Genomic DNA, 9,332 nt, shown 5'->3' on the forward strand with positions numbered 1-9,332 from the left:
AATACGATTTATAGCGGAAAGATATTATATTTTAAATATTCTCCTGTAGTAAAACGTATAAAACGTCAAGACCAGTGTTGTACTGTTGTCAGATTAAAATTAGACTAAAATTGTATAATTAGGTTGATGGAAAATAATAGATATAAATGATATAATATAATAATATGATTAGGTTCATAACATTTCAGAGAAGATTGATCGTAATCAAAAATCAAATGAAGTGTTTAATTGACTTAAATTAATATAGGTTCCATATAATGCAAGAACATAGTGATTTCATGTGTAATTGTTTAGGATTTTTTTCGAGAAACAGTAAATTCAGACTCAATATATTGTCAATTTAAATCAATGTTTTTTATTTTATTTAAAAAGAAGATTTTTTTTTTCATTTTTTTTCAACATTTATTAGAAAAATAAGTACCTGTCAAACAGTCACATCACCAAGGGGTACATTAGTGGGACCGCCCTCCAATCAATTTTTTTTTAAATATTTTAAATATTATGGAGTTTAATTGTCTTGAATCTCGGATGTACCTACCTATATAATAAGTAGTCTGCGTATGCTTATAATAATCATAAATTGTAATTTAATGTTATAGGTTTTGTGTGATAACTAAAGGGATGATGGTAGGGACGTAGGGCGTACAAAAAGCAGGAATGGGCCATTAGATTTGAACTCCCTTACGGAAAAAAGTCTGGTTACGTACCTGCTCTCAAGATAACGTACACAATTAGAACGTGTCCATTAGGGTAGATTTCATAGATTAAACAAAGAAAATTTCATGGACCAGTTCATGGAACTCTAAATTTAAAATAAAAAGCTAATTTATAGGAGCCAAGTTCCCAGCCACCCCTTCTCATATTTGGACACCGCTAATAATTAGGAAGCTAATATAACTATATTATATATGATGTATATTATTACTTTAGTAATAACGTTTGTCAGTTGCATCGCTCACCATCGTCAACAATAATTATTATGAGAAAATTGTTGGATTCTGTAAAAAAAGCGAGGCAATCGAATATGTTTAAATTTCAAATAATATCGGAATTGAAATTCAAATCGGTCGGTGGGTTGGGTAGATAGCGCGTTATTAGGATAGGAATGTAAGGATACCCAGATCAAATCTTAGAGCTTATAGTTCGACCACTCAGCATGCCCGAGGTTTAATATTTTTTTTTTACAATTCGGACACAAAAATCCTGGACATCATACAAACACTGGTGTCCTATCTTCACATTTTCAATAGTGATTTCATATTCAAATGTTGGACAATGAGTCCACGACAAATAGATTTAACATCTGAAGACACACACTAAAACCCAATGATGACAAGTGACGGCTGATATCTAGTTAACTATAATTCAAACTATATATCGTTATAATTTTCTAGAATTGCCTATTTTCTTATTCTTTTTTTGTAGATATTTAATATTTATGTATTACACACATGTGTGTATAGTATAATATTATAATTTTGTGTTTGTGGCTTATGTATAATGTATTATATATCTATTTAACTATTTAACAATTACCTATATTAAAGAGGTCACAGTCCCTTTTTATTTTTTTTTCCACTTTAAGTCATGTCTAATACCAGTAATAGTTAATACCCATGTATATTATAAATGTAAAGTTCTACGTCGAGCATATCTTCACGATACACAATAAGTAGTAGATAGTAGGTAATATATTTTTAAAAGACTATAAAAGACCATAAAATACTTACTCCTATACGCTTATCAAATATTGTAGTGACGATAATCGCACATAATATATCTTAACATTGTTTTTTTTTTTTTTTACAAGTGTTAAACAATTTTTTCAATTATGTTTTATACTAGAAACAATAAGAACATGTGATAAAAGCTAACAGATCATGAGGTTTTGTTGGAAGAAGCCACCCATCGTGATAGCTCGATAATAAATTGAATTTAAGAGATCACGACACCATCTACGTTTCAATAAACATCTCAGAAAATTTCCAGGTATTGTGGGAGTAGCCAACTTTGTTATTAGTTGATTTGGATGATTATTTAAACTTTAAACAGTAATGGAATCTTTTATAAAAGACTTTTGCTACATCATTTATATTGTTTTAAGTTATAAGTCGGTGTTTAGTATATAATTTAACACGTAGGTTAGAGCATTCATTGGTTTTCTAAAAGCAAATTTTAAAGGTTTGGATTTTCAAGATATTTTTCTTTTTCGCATTACCCTAAAGCTGAAGGCCCGTAGCTCAATAGTAGTTTCAATAGTGTTTTATAAATATATTAATATTGTCTTGAAACTTGGTGGATTATTAAATATAATGATTATAATATATTTTTTTTTGAAAAGTCACTATAGCTGCACTATCACTTTAGCAGTTTAACGAATAAAATGTATGACTACATTTCACGTATTTCGTGAGCAAATATTTTATTCATGCTTATAGAATATGAAAAGAATACACACAAGGATGTACGATGTACCATCGAATGTTCATGACACGGACGACAGTACCTACTATGTCACAGTCGTGTGCGAGTTACTTTTAGAGCTACTGCAGCTACTCAAAATCTTCGAGATGAGGAATGTTCAGAAAATAAAACGATAAGTCCGACAATAAAATATAATTTAAGCTTTTTTCCTCAAATAAAACTAAAAGTCTACAATGTATCAGTAGCTTTTAGTAAATTCTGAAGTTCTAAAAATTCTATTCTGTAACTTTTATATAACATTATATAGAAATAGAAAATATGTAAGTTACCTATGTGTACCTATGATAGATTTCAGTATTTAGTAAAACAAAACGAATTAAGTAATAATAGCAGTTAATAAATATCAAAATTATATAAGTATTTAAAAAAAAAAAAATTATTCCTATTGAATTTTATAAAATATCGAATGTTCGAATAACCAATTCGTAGTCGTCCGTGAACATTCGATATTTTACAAAATTCAATAGGAATAATATTTCAATTTTTTTGAAATACTTATATGGACGACTACGAATTGGTTCCCATTTGTCGAATTGGTCCCCGGCTAGTCTACAGGTAACATATGAATTGGTTCCCGTAAGCTTCCATGATAATACAACCTTGTTAAATTCACTTTTCAAATTATTATGATATATTCAACCAGAAACAATTTCCTTCCCATTTATTCAGACTCAGGACTGTTTAAAATTCAAATAAGTTCGAATACTTCAAACACTATCTATAGAATACCTAGGTATGGTTAAAAATGTTACTCAGTATAATATATTAATATATACATAATATATGATACATAAGTATTTTTCAATATTAATAATTGTGCTTATATTAAATAAGTAAGAATAATGTAAAAATAAGTCATAATAATAGGCACCTAAATAATATAAGAAAAATTGTGTGTGCTATGAATTTACAACACACACTTTTAACGAACTATAGGTTCGAAATTCGGACCTTTTTCAATTTTTTAATATTTTCATCAATAAACTTTTCCCTTTCAGTAATTGTTTTTTACTTGAATTCAATTAACTAATCAATCTATTAGATATAAAATTATATTTATAAACTTTTCCGTACATCGTGAAACCTAATAAAATACTATAAGATTATCGATTGCACATATTACACGTATCTTTACGTATCGTTAAACTGATAAGTGATAAGTAATTTTATGCAGGAACCCATTCGAATAGTTGTATACTGGAAAGTATTTTTTTCGGGAACCAATTCCACGTTTGCCAATGTTCACAATACCCGAATTGATCAGCTTACCCTTAAGTGACATGCGTTTATATACCTAGGTGAATATTATATAGATAATTCAATACAGTGAGTTCCGGTTAATGATTTGATCATCACATTGGTACAGGTCATATTAATTGCATAAAACATTTATTTTTATGGTTCTTTAGTTTTAGTTTATCTAAAACCTTTGAAGTTTACCTTCAAATGATACAAAATTCAAATAATAATAACATTAAAAAAATAAGTACATACAGAATAAGGAAAAGAAACTCTATCAGTTTTATTTTAGATTGGATTTGAGTGACTACTGATTTGTAATTTTATTTTCATATTTAAGTACCTGGAATTTAAATCCATTTATGTAATTTTTCATTTATTTTTTCGGGAAAGAGACAGTAAATTGTTTTCTACGTTTTCATCTGCACATAAACAAAAAATAAATATTAAAATAATTATGATATAGCCTTAATTCATAAAAATAGCAGCATTATGAATTTAAATAATAATTTAAAAAAAAAAAATGTAAAAACAAAAAAAAACACTTTTAGCCACCACTGTTATCACACAGGTAATCCTAAGCCGGTAAAAATGAAAAGGAAAATATACACGTTTTATGATTTCGATTGTTAAGGGTGGAACTCACTTTACCTTAAACCTTTTAAAAGTTGGGACCAGTTTCCTACAAAAAAGGTAGGGCTCAGTTTACTAACACCGATTTACATAATTTTATATTATATCTACACATAGGTATAGGTAAACACATAAAAATTAGTTTCATTAGAATGTAATTAGAAATGTGAATGTGTTTAAGTCATAAATATAATTATTTTTAAATTATTTTCAGTCAGAGCTTTTAGAGACAGTATTAAAATAGTGATAAATGAAAATACCAACAAATTATTTAGTTTAATGCTCTTGAAATTTACAGTAAAACCACCTTAAATAGACCTTATAGACAGGCACATAACTAAAAAAATTTCTATAAGGGGCCAATATTTTTTGGCCCCTTTCTGTTTTTTGTACCCAATACCACTCCTCTCCTTATCAGACAATATCTATAAAAAATAATACTTCATTTCACAATGTATTGTCTGTATTAGTTAAGCATTATATTTTTGTTATTTATTAATATAGGTATACAATATACATCTTAAAAACTATATTAGGACAAGTCGTTTATTTCTATGGTTCGCTGCTTAGTGCTAAGTCTCTAACTCGATAGATAATAATATTATATTGGGACATATCATTTTGTTAGGCATGTTTATTTTATTAAACGATTACCGTATTGGTCCACTATAAATAAAATATATCAGTACCGCATGCGGAATACCGCACCGTGTGGACGGCTTAATTTGAAATAATGTTATTTTCATTTGTGTCCGGTTTTGGCAATAATAGCAATACGACTGTAATAACGCAAAAATAAAAGAAAAGAAATAAAATAACAAAAAATAATACAAGAATTAGGGATATTAAAAGATAATACAAGTATTATATATTACTAATATAATATACCTGAGTTAATACAACTATTAAATATAACTGTGGCTCCTGCCAATAGTTATATTAATTAGTGGAAGATATTAGAAATAAAATGGTGTTTGGTTGATTTATTTGAGTTACACTAAAGGATCTGTATTGTTCTCTAGTTCTCTACTCTTATTATAAGAGCTGGAGAATAAGCTACCAGATATAAATATTAAAATTGCGCTATTACCTTCCTCCTGATCGTCTGAGGGTTCTCGAGGTCGTGATTCGAGAACGATCAAGTACACCGTAATAATAAAATATTAATTATTATCATTACACGACATTTCCGCAGCCTGTTGCGGCAGGTCGCGGAAATGTTCGGGAATGCCGCGTCGTGTGGACTGTTGTGTTTATAGCAATGTGTTTTCGTTTTTTACCTTTTTTCTAACCCTGCCGCATGCGGAATCGCCGCATTCAATGTCTGCGGAAAAAACGCATCATGTGGCCCGAGCCTTATATATAGTATTGTCTGTAGTTGTGTTTATCAAATTTGCGTTCGATAGTCGATACCCGTATTTGGCATTCCTAGATTTCAATTTATCTATAGACGTCTTATTGTCTATCTTGTATTATTGACGAATATTTATAAAATTTCGGAATTTATTTTTGTTATACGATCGTTAACTTTACTATATTATGGAGTACCATATAATATACAATTAGGATTTAACCGGCTTGGAACAATTATATTACACACCATAATATTTAAAAATAAAAATAAAGGGGACCAGTCTGGGGCCACTGACATTTCTTAGGGGGCCAGGCCCCCTAAGGCCCCCCTTGGCGACGTGCCTGCTTATAGACCCCCCCCCCTGTAAATGGGCGACAAAAATGGCAAAAATAAAATCATTTCGATTGTGTTACCTACATGTTATTTCTTAAAATTGAACTACATTACACAATAATTGTCATATATACGGTGTTGGAGAAGTCACTTTTTTTTGGTGAATAAATTATTTACATTACTAATCCTTTTTCAAAATTGTAACTAAATTACTCTTAAGTTACTTTTTATGAGGGTAGTCAAGTTATGTTACTTTTTAGTTAAAAAGTAACTTAATTACAATAGAAGTTACTTTTTTTTAAAGTAACATTTATTATGTCAAATGGGCAATAAGAAAAGCTATGAGAAAAATATCACAATCAAGAATATTTAATTTATAAATAAAAGTACTAAATACTTAGGTATATGATACTATGTTATAATATTCACATAATATATTATATTGACAAAAGATAATATATCAATATTTTTTGATAATATAAGAAGAAAAGAAAGGAACGATTAGTTTTATAACATTACTGCCAAAGAATAATTTAAATTACGCATACCTACATTACTTGCAATAATTTGTAAGTAAATTACCATCAAATTATTTAAAAATCAATTTCGTTACAGTAACTCGTAACTTAAGTTACTCCCCAACACTTCATATGTATAATGTATTTTGTATTCATATGCTGTAGTACCTACATGGTCCGCGATCAAATATACATTACCTACGTAGGTGACTAAGTTTGAACTCGATTTTGACTTGACGTCGCTGACTTGCTAGACACACGGGTTTCAGATTTACGCTGTTCGACTTTTGTGAGATTTCGTTTCTGATTTTATAAAAGCACAAGACTGGACCGTAGCTACCGTCAAAGTTGCACTTACAGAAGCTCACCATCGTGTCCCCAGTCCACCACAAGTGGATAGCCAACTGATGTGCTACTGGATATTGTCAGCGATCCGACGCAACAGGAACTTGGAATGCATACAGTGTCGTCCCTAAAAGGTTTTTCAAGGGTGAGGTTAACCTATTTTTAAATCAATAATACTTACTTTATATGATTATTTATCAAAATTTGGGGAGAACTTAAATCAATCTCACTGACTTGTTTTTTTTATATATACATATATATATAATGAGATTACATTTCAATTAAGTTCACGTATAAAAAGTATTGTTTCATACATTTACCTCTAATAATGTTTAGTCTTTACTCTTTATTTATATGTTTAAATATTATTATAAATTTAAAAACGATTAAGAGGAGAGGAGCACTATGTACGCATGCAGCCAATAGAAATATTTTGTCGCCTAGTTGACTGTAATTCTATAATACTACTATAATTTAATATTTATTTTTAGAATATATTATTTTTTGTCATCCGGTGAAAATTCCTTAAAAATGGCCTATACTTAAATGAACGAACAAAATTATAAGGCATTAAATTCTCATACCAAAAGCAAATGATATTTTCTTGTTATTCAACTACAGTTATATTGAATATTAATATACATTGTAGGTAGGTACCTATCAACGGTGTTGTAACAATATCATGAATAGACAGTGGCGAATTGACTAACTGAATAGGTACTGGAAAGTTTCCAGTGAGCTGAAACTCTATAGGCCGATGTACTAGAATATTGTTTGATAATTTTTTAGTGTGTATCTACATTGTTTGTTGTCGTTCGAGTACGGTATACTCGTATAAAAATTTTGTATGTCATTTTGGCAGCACTAAGTAGTGTATATGAGAGTTAATTTAACCGCCAACGTTTCTATAACATATTTTTCTTTAATTTTCTATTTCACTGTTTTTTTTTTTTTGGTAGGAAAATGTTCTAGGAAAGTGAATCTATTTAGTAATTTGGGTGGTCTCTTTGTTATCTTTTTCATGCACGAAGTTTCATAACCATTTTGACCTATATTGCACAGAAGAATTATTTTTAGAAAAATTATTATGTAAGTTGTAAAATAAATTATTATTAAAGTAAATAATAAACCTTAGGTGTTAAAAATATTTTATTTTTTGAAAGCTATTATATGCCTATGTTCCAGTTCCACCATGCATGAAGTGTTTAATTTTCTGCCATACAACCAAAGTACACAAATATCATAAACATTTTTACCATATATTTTTTTATTTATTAGGTACCTATTTGAATAAAATTATTTAATTATGTATTAAATTATTTATTGTAGTATAAAAATTATTTCAAAACATTGTCAAATAGAACTACGAGTATATTTTTATGCTTTATCGGCGTTTCTATTATTTAAAATTCTAAATTTTCATTGTCATTAGATTGGAATAGGATGGTTTTCTTTTCAATTCCCCTGAAATAGTTTTAAATATATATTGACTAATAATTAAGAAGATTTCTAAAAAAAAAGTTTTTTTTTGGAAAATTATACTACCCAAATCATTAGGGGTAAACGACACACAAACGATAAATTCCTGCCTATCACACAGTAATTTCCAGATCAAAGTTTTTAGCCAATCCGCCACTGTGATAAGATATTGAATTTCAACAAAACTTGAAAGTATAATTTACAGAGTACTACAGTAATATCACTTGTTACTTATCAGTAAATAATAAATATAATAATACTAGAATTGAAATAATTTATTAATACTGATGGGTTATTAAATAAAACAATATAAAAGTATACGTCATCTGTGTCCAGAACAATCAGTGAAAAATCCACAGAAACAAAACCATCACAAAAAAATAAATATTATTCTAACTTAATTTAACAATTTGACAGCCACACGTACAGATGTGTAATAACTCAGTAAATTCATTAAAAAGTTGACATCTTCAAAATTAGGAAATTCTAAAAAAAACAATCATCTAGTCACCAGCAATTCATAAATAATGATGTTCATTTAAAATAAAGGATGTTTTTATAATATTATGAAGATATAAAATTTTAGACATAAGAGTCAATTAAATAGATAACTCAATAAAATTATTTCTTTGAAAAAAATAAGAAAATAGTACCTATGATAAATGACTACTACGGCACTACAATTCTTGTTAACATTTAATGTTTAGAAATAATATTTTGGCACAATACTACAACAGTCTATTATTTACAACTCCGCTACAACTTTATTTCATACACATATAAAAAAACATAATTTTACTTAAAACTAAAAATAACAAATTATTACTAATAACTTACTGTACAATCACAATATAATAATTGTTGTAGTCTACACTTAAATTCATAAAATTGGGTTTCTACCTTTAAGATAAAATACCACATTAAGCCCATTTAGAAAGATTTTTTTT

This window comes from Diuraphis noxia, unplaced genomic scaffold (genome assembly GCF_037042655.1).
Source record: "Diuraphis noxia isolate RWA-SAM2 unplaced genomic scaffold, SU_Dnox_SAM2 contig0003, whole genome shotgun sequence".
NCBI classification, from domain to species: Eukaryota; Metazoa; Arthropoda; class Insecta; order Hemiptera; family Aphididae; genus Diuraphis; species Diuraphis noxia.